The 14,081-nt window shown below is 40.7% G+C and overlaps 1 protein-coding gene across 4 annotated transcripts in view; it reads left to right on the top strand.

The window, feature by feature from the left end:
• pparaa (peroxisome proliferator-activated receptor alpha a) overlaps window positions 1–14,081 on the top strand; it is a 39,282-nt gene that overhangs the window by 15,464 nt on the left and 9,737 nt on the right. Inside the window, exon 1 of one of the 4 annotated variants that reach the window (XM_048267695.1) lies at window positions 10,584–11,271. The exons of 2 other annotated variants lie outside the window; for them this stretch is intronic. The gene's annotated coding sequence lies outside the window, so the exon portion shown is untranslated. One more of the 4 variants, XM_048267696.1, reaches the window with a different exon arrangement.

Below are 14,081 nucleotides of genomic sequence, written 5' to 3'. Positions count from 1 at the left end.
CTCTTCTAAAAAGCGCACCGTTGCCTGGCGGGCCCCTGCCAGAGGTCAGATCTGTAGTGCTTGGCGTGTTGGTGTAAGCGTCCAATACGCTGCTCATCCTTATCTGCAGGCTTCTGTGCTGCTCTCACCAGCTGTTTTTCCTCCAGAACGCCAGTGAAGGAGTCTCACCCAAACCTCTTATCAGGTTTGGACTCCCTGCAGAAATAGTTGCAGGGGGCAAAAGGTAGTAGTGGTAAGGCCGCTGGTGTAGTTTGGACTGATTGGAGGTGGGAGAGAGTTAAAGAAGTGTGTGCTAGGAGGTCCATGCCCATGCTCCACCACACTGAACAAGGCTGGAGCGGTTCAATAATATTTAAAGTTGAAATCTGTTGTGTCCTCACCCCCCTTTGAGGAAAAAATGGGCTCAACCGTATGTGGTGGAGAATGTCTCAAAGCAAGCTTTTTTTTTTTATTTCTGCGGTGGCCACCATTAGGTACTGTACAAGTGAGAGAAATAAGCTCTGAGATTAACTATTCAGATGTCATGTAATGTAGCAAGGTGTGTCTGTGTATGTGCGATAGAGAGAGCAAGGCAGACAGTGCCCCCCCCCTTCTCTGTCTGTCTGTCTCTCTCTCTCTAGTGGCTCTGTGGAACGTGTAATGAAAGAGCGACTTGCTCACGTACTTGACTGCGCCCCTATTTCATCATCAGCTTAGCTCCTTCCCCCCTATTCTCTCTCTCTCTCTCTCTCTCTCTCTCTCTCCTCCCTTCCCCTCGTTTCTCTCTCTCTCCCTCACTCGTTTGGTCTGGGCCACATGCAAGGAAGAGAGCGAAGAGAGAAGCTGCTGAGAAGAGAAGAGAAAAGCGTCTGCTGCTATTTCCACAGCAAGGTCCTCCCCCTCAGACAGACTGGGCCAGGAGAAGGAGGGCTTTTACTACTCTCTGGATTTGAAACCTCTGCCTCTAACTATCTGCAGGAACTGCCTTAAACATCCTGCAACAAGTTGCTATGGGAATAGAGTTCCAAGTCAACTTGGCTCTTTTTCTGTGACTTTTGCTATTTGTACAAATGCATTTTGTTCTGCCGTGCTAGTTTCTTGTCACAATGTACTTGTTTTTAGATTAATCATGGGGCTGGTCAGGTAGTGTGAGGTGGCTAAATAGCTTTCTGGATGATTGTGCTTGTTGTGTCTGTGGTTTTACAGCAGGGCATTTTTTTTTCCGCGCAGAGTGAAAATGGCTGAGCTCTCGACATGTTGCATCTCCTCTGAGTAGTTCTGTGGATAATACGGCACTCTCTTTCTCTCGTTTGTTTTCTCTCTATCGCTTCCCTCTCTCTTTTCTTGCTCTCTTTCACACTGCTCTCATTTCCCCCTCTCCCTCTCTATCTCACGCACCCTCTGCCTTTCCCTCTCTGTGTCTCTCTTGCTCTCTCTCTCTCTCGTTCTCTGTTTCTCTCGCGCGCGCGTTCTCTCATTCTCTGTGTCTCTCTTGCTCTCTCTCTCTCGTTCTCTGTTTCTCTCGCGCGCGCGTTCTCTCATTCTCTGTGTCTCTCTTTCCCTCTCTCCTGTTGGCTCTCTCCAGTGAAAGGGGAGCAGGAGGGTGGTGCAACGGCAGAGCTTTTTCTGGGACAGGTGCCAATTCCAAACAAAAGACATAAAAAAGGCAATGAGTGAGAGATGCCGACATTGAAAGAAAAAAATGTTGCATGTTGAAACGAAAAAGTGGCGATCATATGTGGTATCCAGGAGCATGTCTTGTGCATGTGTGTTCTTTGCTGTGGGCATTAATGGTTGAATGGCAAAGTGGGTTGAGCACAGCGAGACCAGAGTAGTGAGTGGGCAAAAGATTAGAAATACTTCTTTTTCTCCCCAATCTGGCTCTTTCTCTCTCTTGCACTTTTCAGCCAGTGAAGGCATTTGAGGATTTTCCCCCTTTTTTTCTGGAGGGGGGGGGGGTTGTATGGGAGGGGGCTCTGATTCCTTGCTGCTGAATTATTCATAAGACAGAGCCGATGCTGAGATCTGACTGGCCGGGCCATTAACATTCATCGTACATTCTGTTTGTCTGTTTGCTAACATTCCTCATTCAAAGACTTGTTAACTGCCAGACGGGCAGCACACGCGTCTCCCCAGCACCCTCATGGCCTCCTATTGTGGAAGCCCTCGCAGCCCCAGGCTCGGAGGTGGCAAGCCGGCATGTGGCCTGTGGCTGAGGCTGGGTGAGGGGATGGAGCTCTCTCCCTGCCTGCCTGCCTCTGTGTTCCTGTGCTCCGCTGCCCCTCACTGGGCCCGTGGAGGTAACTGACCGCTCTCGCTGCCCCTCACTGGGCCCGTGGAGGTAACTGACCGCTCTCGCTGCCCTCTGCAGAGAGCCACATGGAGGGGAAGAGGACGCCCTCGTCTAGCCATGTTGTTCTGGATTGTCGTCATGCGCTGGCTCTCTTGTGTGATTTGAGGTAAGCAGTTGCTGCTGGTTACATGTTGGTGAGTCTTGTGTTGGAGGTGGTACTGTACGTGTATAAATCTGTGTTGTTGCAGGAGTAGTGGGTTTAATATCTCTTGTGTTTTGGTTTAAAAGCCGCATCTATGCTTTGCATATTCGGGGTAGCATTGTCATTGCCATAATTTGATAATATTTGTAATATGGTTTGTACAAAAGTAGCATACTGATACTGTAAACTTACAAACCTGAGAGAAACGAAGCGCTACGAAAGTGTAGTATTTGTCTGGAAGGAAAGCTCAGTAATGTCTTGTCTTAGTTGTGCTGAGGTGTGTCTGCCTGATGCTGTGCTGTTAGTGTGTGTGTCCACAAACTGAGCTTGCTAACTGGTGTGTTTGCTCTCATCTTGGAAAAAGGAAAGCCTTTCTGAAAGACCTTCATATGACTGCAGCTGTGCTGGGATAGGTGCCAGACCATACAAGCAGTGCCGTGCTCTAGTTCACATTACCTTTTACAGTATTTGTTGCAATTTAGCATTGCCGTCCAAATTGTGAATAATTCCTTTATTTTGGTGTCTCACACGGTTGATATTCAGAAATAAATGTTATTTATTTACAGTGTGGTAATCACAGAGTTTCTAGCTATACAAAACTCATTCCACACTTATGTTGAATATGCTCACTTTCTCAGTAAATGTGAAATACTGACTCGCGCCATTTTGTTCGATATTTAGATAAGCTTTGATTCATTTGATTTGTATACAGTGCGACATTTTTTTTTACTATTTTATTGAAAAATAGAATACTTCCTCAGCATTGATTGTATATCAAATATTTCATCTGGTGGTTCTACATTTCGAAGCCTGTTAATGTTAATGGGAAATGGCTATGATTTTGTCTGTGCTGTGAAAGCTCAATTGCATGGACCTTCGACAATCATAGGAGGATGATATGGATGAGTCATCACAGGCCGAAACATACATACACACAAGCACATATTCACACATATAGCAGGCTCACAAGAACAACTCCCCAACTTTGAGGATTAGGCCCACACACAACATGGCCATCGATAGGTTCAGGTTGATGAAGGGAGTATAATTTACATGCAAATGTCCTCCATTCTGTTACATTTTTTCACAAGCATGTTACATTTTTGGTCCTTCACGTGTTATACATTTGTTTGCTTATTCGTTTTAATAAGTACACTGTTCTCAGCACGTTAACACATGCCATATACTGTACATCGGCATACCTGCACACACACTTGCACACAGACACAGAACCAACTTTCAGTTTTCCAAAATTAGGTGGAACAATCAATGGCTTCAAGAGATTCTGATCTAAAAATACATTTTTATGGATGCTGAACCAAGTCAAATTATTGAGCATGCTTTGTTGGTGTCAGTTATAGAGCCTAAAGAATGTGGCATTATTCAAAATTGTAAATTGGCTTGAGTTTGGTGAGCACTTAATTGTGAAAATTATTATGAAATAAATTTGCGTAGACAATAAGCATTCATGTTTGTTCGCATTAGTATACAGAATCCTAATTAAAAACTTTTTTTACATTTACCACAGACTTCCATTTATCACAGTTTGAAATAACAGATAACCTAACAAATAACAGATAACAAATAACCTAAGAAGTAAAAATGAATAAGTTGTATTAGGTTAAAAACAAAACATTTAGTAATGATAGATAGTATTGTTTGAAAAAAAAAAATGAGTGTGTAAGAGAAGAGGCAGACACACTCCCTCACAGTCACGTTGCGAAACACACCCACACACTCCTTCACTGTCCTGCAGCAACACACACCGACACACACTCATGCTCTCTCATGTATAGCACACACTTGATGCCATGTGCACCACAATGGACCTTGGGTTTAGTGCTGAAATGGGTTCCCACGCCAGGAGGGTGCAGACACCTCAAGACAAACACACACACACACACACACACACACACACACACACACACACACACACACACACACTCACTAGGATCTAGATGACAGATGGCTCCTACATTTTGTTCTATAAAGTTTCATAATACAAACCGAAACACGGCAAAAAATAGTATGCAAAAGTAAAATATTTCTTATTTGTATTTTTTTTTTAATCACATGACATTTTTATACTTAACAGTATGTGGTACAGCACAAGAAACTACATTGTATACATTGCAGAACTTGTGAAAAGTCATTGTCATTTGTTAATAATTAGAATGATCAAGGTTATTTAAATTCACATAAAATAACTGCATGTTGGTGCATGAGTTTGCGTGGTGCAGGTCTGATCAAGACTAAGGCCATATTTTGTAGTCGGGTTTAAATGCACTGAATAAATAAAAGCGCAGCTGGCCCTCGTATTTGGGCCAAAATTTAACACATTTTGTTATCCAAATATTCTCATCTAAGTAAGAGTAAAGTCTAAAAGTAAAGGCTAAATGCATGAACCGAGTAGTCTTAAGGAAATAACTTAATATTCCTGTTTTCTACCTCATTTGTGAGATACAAAATTATAATCTGCACACTTTTTTTTTCATTGATATTCTTCAAAGAAGTCCTAAGGCCTAAGCTTTGAATAACTCATATTGAATATTCAGATGTTATATAGATGTTCAATTGTTGGAAAGATGAAGATAAAGATGTTTATTTTCGGTGATTTCTATTCATTAAATATTTGTTACCAGTATCCACTACTCACATTCATTAATTATATTCACTAGCCAACTGAGAAAAAAATTGTGTGAGTGTGTGTGATAGTGCGTGCGTGTCTGTGTGTGTGTTCATCACAGTAAGTGGAATATTTTCGAAACACGGCCCTGTGATGTTAACTCTATAATTGAATTATGAATCAGAAACAGGTGGAATTGTATGTCTTGTAATTATTTTGGCTACATAATTCCCTTAAAATTGTCCACATATACCATTTGTGAAGATAATTAAGAACAATGATGTACGTGATGGTTTAATAGTTTCCACAGTTGTCGGTTGTACATTCTCTAACTTACTGTCCTGTACTCTGTCACTGCTGCTGCCAGAACGTTTTTTCCAGTTCGCCTCTTGTGTTGCAAAACTGAAAAGGAAACAACGTCCTGCCTTCATTAAAGCAAAATGAAACCTCTAGAATGCTAGTCCCCTGATTAGATGAAACAACGTCCTGCCTTCATTAAAGCAAAATGAAACCTCTAGAATGCTAGTCCCCTGATTAGATGAAACAATGTGCTTTAGCATTTATCTGGTGAAGCACATGTAGTCCTCTGTCTGTCGTTGTGCTGACCAAGCTAGACTGTATAAGGTCTGTGAGCAGGCCCAGAGGGGGGCAGGGATGGGCGGTCTTCTAGACAAATGTGCCGCCTGCTCTCACAATGACGCTAAGACATGATTGACAGGTGACAAAAGCTGGGGTGGAGTTGCTCAATTGTTGTGCGTATAGATGATGTCATGGCCACTCGCATAATCTAGATGGCAGGTAGTGCACTCTAGTGTAGCACCGCTGCAGTATACTTGATCTGTGTGCTTGATTTATAATCTGTGGGTGAGTGAGTATGTGTATGCAACATAAAATGCCTAATTAAGAGTAAGGGGAGACACACACAATTTCGAATTGCAGGTGCTTGAGTCGGTTTACATTATTAGGGATATACTAGGCTTTTCATATGACACAACATTTGTAAAATGACTGTAGAAGATTTTTTGGTATAATTTTATAGCCTACACTATTCTGTGGTTGACTAGATTTATAGCCAAAACAGCCAATTGGTGCCTATTGTTACCCTTATGCATTAGACCAGGGGAAGGAACAAAAGTGAATTATAGTTTAATCTCCCACAGATGAAATGAAGATGCAAAGGCACCACGATTAGCACCCTTTAAATGCACAAAGATGCCATTGTCAAAATGTTTACTCGACGGGCCCTGGAGAAGATTGCCACCTATTGGACAGTGAATATGCAACAACAGAAAAGTCACCAATTAACTTTAGTTGCCGCAAAACCATTTTTTTGCTATTTTTCGCTGAGCTTTAAGTAGAAGCAGAGACAGCTGATAAACTAAAGTATCTTTGGTAAAAGATCTAGGAAGTATAGTGATCCCTGTAAGTGGTCTAAATTCACTATCTTCTCAGTCATCCTGGAAGGAAAGCTTCTTGGGTATGTTCCTCTCTGTCACATGTTCATCTTGTTTGAATAAGACCTCCATGTGTGCCATGTCAGCTCGTGCTGGTGGATAAGGTAACAGTAGTAACAGTCCTAATAGAAAAGTGACTTATCTCAGGCTGTGCCAGTGTCCTGATTATCGACTGGGCCTGCAGTGTTCAGTCACAGTTTAACTTCCTCCCCATGTGCACAGAATGAATCCAGGTCTTTCATCTGAGAGCAAACGGTAGTGAAGGACTGTCTGCGCTGCCTGCAAGAGGTTCCGTTTGTGAAAGTGCCATCTAAGGTTAAGGTGGCATGGCTGTGTGTGTGACTGTTTGGGAAAGGGAGGAGCAGTATTTATCTCATAGTCTATTAAAAGCTATCCGCGGCCTGTTATTGCTTTGGCAAACATTGTTAGACATAGAGGGGCAGTCAATTTAGGTGGGTGAGGAACTGTTGACTGCTCGCAATGAGAGGTCACTTCAGGACACTCCAGCACACTCCATGTCAAAAGTACATACAATTACTGTCTGCCCGAGTGTCTCATACTGCAGTCTGGTAAAAGACGACCCAGAGATGAGTTTTATTTGACATTTACCTTGCTGTACCTGGCGAGATGTGTTTGTAGTATAAACACATAATGCATAACAGCATGTTTGTCATGCTATGATTTAGTGCAGTGGTTCTCAACCTTTTTCCAGTGATGTACCCCCTGTGAAATATTTTTTCAGCCAAGTACCCCCTAACCAGCGCACAAGAATTACCGCTACGCTTCAACCACAACTCCATCGTTTGAGTTTTGACAGTGATTGACAGGTGATGGCGGGTGGCATGTGACAGGTTGGGTTGAACCATCCTGGTATCGGGGGGAATCTGGGTTTTTAGGAGGATAATGAAATTGAATAGCCTACTGAAATATAAAATTAATTTTATGAACTTATATTTTCCTGAAATATTTATTAAATAATTGTTTTTAAAGTATTTTTGCATGGATTCTACTTTTTAAATATATGTATATTTTAAAATCTCACGTACCCTCTGGAGTGCCTTCAAGTACCCCCAGGGGTACGCGTACCCCCATTTGAGAACCACTGATTTAGTGAACAGCAACCATTGCTTCAGCTCTGGAAAAACAAACTTTGAGCATATATTTTTACACACACACTGAGACACAAACGCACACACACAGACATATACATATATATGGAGAGAGAGAGTGTGTGCGCGTGTGTGTGTGTGTGTGTGTGTGTGTGTGGAGAGAGAGAGAGCGGTGTGGTAACACCTCTCCTCTCTGAGGCCCCAGCAGTCTGACTCACCTCTGTGGGTATGCCTCTCCCATCCAGAGGTAAACCACATGGCAGACCACAGCCTCACTCACACAGGAAACTCTCAGCGCTGACCACAGCATCGCGCTGGCCTCACAACCATGACAGCTGCCCAGCCTGCTCTCTGTCGCCTTACCCAAGCAGCGCTGAGGGCAGTCTCCGCCCGTTACTTAGTGCTTACCAGCTTCACATTGACCTTTCACCTTTTGACTCAGTGTGTGTTCAATTAGAAAATATTGGCATAGACATTTAGATGGCTTAATTTACCAGTAGTGTCACAACATTACAATACCTGATTTGGAGTATTTCAAAGTGCAACAAGTGAAACAACTGAGGAGAATTTGATACATGGTGAGGATCTTCCTTTCTTAGTGAGGGAGAGGTGTTACTTGACTCTTCCAACTCTAAGCCAAGTAGAGTTGTAAACAAGATTTCCATTAATAATGTAGTGAGTTTGAGTGGAATATTTCCAGTCAAATATTAAACATTACCGCTGCCTGAAACCCAGTTGTGAGACTAAATAAGCTTCTATCCACAATCTTTTCACATCTTGAATGAGGACTGGACCAGGACCACATGACATAATAATAGAATTTAATAGAATTATATGAAGTATACATATATATACTATTTTTTGTATGTATCACAGTAACACGCATCTTCAGTGTTCTGTTTATTTGTTTTGTTTTAATACATTGTCATTGAAGTCAGAAGACTAAGCATCTCACAACATATTGTACCTTGTATAATTATCTGTGACAAATAAATATTTTATTTTATTTATTTTACACCTATGCTTTCCATTGCTGAAATTAAAAATAACATGAATCTTTCCCTGTCTTTCTCTCATAGATGCACTATGTGGACACAGTTCTTTTCTATGGATCATAATGGTGTTTATACAAATCATCCTTTGTTTCATTCATCTGGCTGTATGGTTTGCTGTATTTGGTGGTTGTGAACAAGTCATCATTTTGAAGTTGATACAGGTCAAGGCGTTACCCTAAGGACGGTATGTCAAGCATTCAGAGCACTGGAATCCAAAACTGCCCTTTGAAGTGAGGTAGTAGGTTGTATAGTTTTAGGGTCAATCCCTTGCTGTGAGTTAACTATACAACTTACTGTCTTTCCTGAAGTGGCTGTATTGTCATCATGTGGAAAGTTATGAAAAAACCCCCAACATTTTTTGCATATAAATACAAATTGTTATTTTGGTACATGTAAAGTTATTGTAGAAACAATGTGTAAATTGTCATTACACCCAGTCATTTCATTCGGAATTCACTTATATTCTGTATGTATCAAAATAAAGGTTTCATTGAACTGTCTCTTGCATTGACTTAGCATGATTTTCTGGTCTTTTATTTGATTCTACCCTGTAAACACCAATAATGTGTTTAATAATGCTCGTGTTTACTTTTAGATCTACATGTGCAAGGTGTGCATATATGCAAATGCAGATTTATTTCCATAGGCTTATGCTGTAGATTTGTGTATTTGTAAATGAAAACATGACCTTTCATTGAGAAATTGAAGTTGATGCACTGATGTTCGTACAGGGTGAGGTAGTAGGTTGTGTGGTTTCAGGGTTGTGATTTTGCCCCATCAGGAGATAACTATACAACCTACTGCCTTCCCTGAAGGGCAGCAAAACAACGCTACATCTTCAAAGACCCACAAACTGTAAGTATTGCTATCCTTTAAATATTTACTTTATATTACCACATAATGTGTTACATTAAATAATGTGTTACAGATGTATATTTTAAAAGCAAACAATAAAATGATGAAATCCTGCCTGTTGAAATTGTTTCTGTCTCATTGTCTTTTATCTCACTCTCATCATACAAATTCATCTGACCTATCATCCTCACTATAGGCATACATGCATACATTGGAGATGGATCTTTATTGATGGATCTATATTTTTCTGATGTTTCTGAGATCAAACAATAATGTTCTGTATTAATGTATCTTTATTTTTCTGATGTTTCTGAGATCAAACAATAATGTTTAATAGATACTGATGAAGAATGTCAGAAATAATCTGACATCTGATCTCTGCAGGTTCACATGGGTGATGGTGAGGTCTGTTGTAAGAAACAGTGGTTCTCCTCCTCAGTTGCTAAAATGGATGCTTGTCCACTAAATAAAATATGCACTCTGACCCAAATGGACATTTAGCAGCTTCAGCTCAGCGTGACACAGACTCTCAAGCTTTCCTATCACAGAAATGTTTGTGCTTCCAACATACAGGGCAATAGTCAAACTTTATACACAACCTGTCATTTGAGTGTTAACCATTAATTGAGTTTTGATACACTTTTTGGGAAAAGGTTGGTGTTTCACCCTAGGTTTATGAACAGTGGGTGGCACTAGAGTTCAAGTTACCACAAATAGCAGCTGAATATGTGGAGGGAATCCATTCAGGCTAGAGGGAATGCAGTTGGCTTTTTTCAGAAACAATGAGCTTATTATTGTATCTATAGCATTATGGTATCACATTATTATTGTATCTATAGCATTATGATATCACACGTTTATTATTATGATATCACACGTGTATTATTGTATCTATAGCATTATGGTATCACATGTTTATTATTGTATCTATAGCATTATGATATCACACATGTATTATTGTATCTATAGCATTATGGTATCACACGTTTATTGTATCTATAACATTAATATTGGCTGTGGTGTAGGCTATACGCATATGGAATGGATAAGCCTTTTTCCTACATGCTTTGCCTCAATGACTAAACCTGGCTATAGATTTGTGTAGACAAGGCTCAAAGATGCTCATTAGATCCTGGTTTCCTTAAAAAAAAAAAAAAAAACTTTTTTACTGACCCAGTTTCAAGAACTGATCTAATGAACTGTCTGTCTTCCCTGGCCTCAATAACCATAACTCAGTGTGCCTTGGCGTTTTGGTTTAACCTTGATGCGCCTTAGCTCCAAAAAGGTTGAGAACCTCCAACCTACACTATGATATGAGGATTTCCCGCATCATGCAGCTCACAGCTCGTGCATGCTCCAAAATCGGCTAGTACGAATTAATTCACATCGTGAACTGTGTACCATAATGAATCGACGTCATGGATAGGACATCGTTCTTTCGTAGTAAAAAGACTTATTTCTATTGGCTGAAACTATAGGTGTGTCAGGAGGTGTGTGCATGCTGCAGTGTCATTGGAGCGTCACGTCCGGGAGCGAAACGGCACGGTTCGCTACCACCAACGCGTTTTGGCAGTAGTAGGATACTGGTGGGTGAAGAAACGTGTGTGGACTTTTCAATATTTCGGCCTCCTCCTGATTCAACCGCTGCAGGCAACAAAGAGTCGTATGGTAGATCTGGATTGGTCAGCTGGCTTTAAGGTAGACAGACATGCCTAAACAGTGTTCTGTCTTATGTAACAAGCTATTAGATAAATGGTAATGCACGCCGTCTTACAAATATGGGCTTATAACACTCATTGAAAGTAACATATGAAGACATAAAACATGTTAATTCTGCATGTCAATTCTCCGAACCGATGCAAACCAATTCTACACGGTAGGCTATTTAATGGCAAACATTTTCAGAAACAGCCGAAAAACGAAATATTGTGCATTCACATGTTGCGTAATAATGCAATGAATAGCCTAGCTGGTCTGCTGCTGATTCCATGCCCAGCCTGGTTGTCAGTTTAACTGAATTATGTAAAAGTTATTTTTAAATCTGTGCATTTGTTTGACTTAATTACAGTCTGTTTTGTAGACACGAGTGTTTTCATTACTGTACTCTGCTATACAATAATCGAAAATGATGGAAACTCTACCTCCCCCAACCTCTGACTCTGAATGTCTAATCAAGAAAACTGTGAAACTGTCCAATTTGGATGCTCAAATAGCTTCAAAACGGATTCCTATGATCAGTATTTTGGCTTTACATTATTGTTATTGTCAGAGTTAAAATTTTGAATAGCTTTGACAAGTTTTTTGATCAAGCATTACAATAAGGGTGTGAGACCATTTTGACTAGATTGACACTTCCTTTTGTGCTCTACCCAACGTTTTACTGTCTTCTGCTGGATACAGTGTGTCTGATGCTTATTCCACACATCTAACTGGTGTAGGTACCAGGTTGTATACTAATCTTGAGTTGTGCTGATGGTGTTCTGATTAAGTTCTTTTCAATGTAACGCATCATTAACCAGCATTATAAGGCCAATTTATAGGCCTATTATATTCTTGGAATTGATATGCTATGTTGTGAAACCAATAAGCCTACATTTTGTGTTCATGGGATTGTTTGTCCTTTATACTGGACTCAGCCCTGGGAGAAATGTTTATGGGGTGAGCTTTAAGGGTCAGCTGAGGTCATCCTATCCTTAGCATCTGGATGTGTATGATTGTTTAGCTTTAGACAATGTCTTATCTCATGCTCACAGCTCATCGCTCACAGTACAGCTCAAATATTGGCCATGCACCAAATAATCTCGTTCATTGTGAAGGCCAGGTCATGCAGTGTGTGTCATTTTGGACTTTGTCCCTTGGTGGAGCTTGTGTATTTATTTGGTCCAAACCCATAGTCGTCTTCTCATAAGTGAATTGTCAGGTAAGCCTAGATTTCTCTCTCCACTTTCAACTCCGTTGATTAGTTCTTATGTGATTGGGTTGTTGACTGTTAAGGTGAATCAGAGAGTTTTTGCGCGCATGCGAGTGTGTGTGTGTGGTGTGTGTGTGTGTGTGTGTGTATGTGTGTGTGTGTGTGTGTTGTGTGTGTGTTGTGTGTGTATGTGTGTGTGTGTGTGTTAGGTGTGTGTGTTAGGTGTGTGTAAGGTGTGTGTGTGTGTGTGTTAGGTGTGTGTGTGTGTTTGTGAGTGTGTGTGTGTGTTAGGTGTGTGTGTGCGTGTGTGTGTGTGTTTGTGCGTGTGTGTATATGTGAACAGTGATACTGTCAAAGGTCTTTAGCAGTTGCAAATGCTGTTCATAATCTGTCCTATTACATATCGGTTTTCTTTGTCTGTCTAGAATAGCTCTAATTTTGCACTTGTACATATGCTCATAGCTGGAATCAAACATTCTGTGTATTAATCACAGGGTTACATACAGGGCACACAGCTAAATTACTTCATGTGTGTATTTTTGGTTGTGGTGTCTGACTTTCAACCTCATTACTTCGACTACCTGCAACATTGCAAAGCAGTTAACCACATGAACCAAACATCTAATGCATCATGGATACATCTCATTCAAGATAAGATGCTTTTGTGGCCTGTGTAAACTGAAAATGGTTACTTTGTTTTGTTATGGTTATGGTTATGATTATGGTTATGGTTATGGATACGCTTTTGTCCAAAAGCGACATACAAATACAAAACAATACAATACTTAAATTTAACAGGGACCAAACTGAAATGTTGCAGTAATAAACAATGTCAATTCAATTAGCCTAATGAAATAAACAATGAAAATGAAGAAAAAAAGCAATAATAAAAACAATAATGTTCATTCAATCAATAATATAAAAACAATAACATGGTAAGACTACATTAAGGAGAATATCAATAGTAAACAACAATGTCAAATTAATCAACAGCCTAATGGAAATAAAACAATATTATACAAACCATAACGCATAAGAAGCACTTAATGAACTAAGTGCATGTTGAACAGGAATGTCTTTAGACCCCTCTTAAACGACCCAAAACTATCACAAGAACAGAGAGCACTGGGCAACTCATTCCACCAACATGGAACCACTGAGGAAAAGAGTCTTGAATTTGACCTAGCGTTTATGACTGGTCGACACAACAGACGCTCATCAGAAGACCGCAGTGGGCGGTTGGGGATGTACAGAGTACTCTCTCAAGTGCAGCTCAAGGAAACTGTAACTGTAGGTCTTCACTTCCTTAAAGGAGCAGAATATCTGTAGAACAAAAATGTACCGTGGCCACAGCCGTGGCCTACTGGTTAGCGCTTCAGACTTGTAACCGGAGGGTTGCCGGTTCGAACTCCGACCAGTTGGAACGGCTGAAGTGCACTTGAGCAAGGCACCCAACCCGTCACTGCTCCCCGAGCGCCGCTGTAGCAGGCAGCTCACTGCGTTGGGATTACTGTGTGCTTCACCTCACTGTGTGTTCACTGTGTGCTGAGTGTGTTTCACTAATTCACGGATTGGGATAAATGCAGAGACCAAATTT

This window comes from Alosa alosa, chromosome 17 (genome assembly GCF_017589495.1).
Source record: "Alosa alosa isolate M-15738 ecotype Scorff River chromosome 17, AALO_Geno_1.1, whole genome shotgun sequence".
NCBI lineage: Eukaryota > Metazoa > Chordata > Actinopteri > Clupeiformes > Clupeidae > Alosa > Alosa alosa.
Note: the sequence above shows the minus strand (reverse complement) of the source record. Positions and strands in the feature narration are given on the sequence as shown.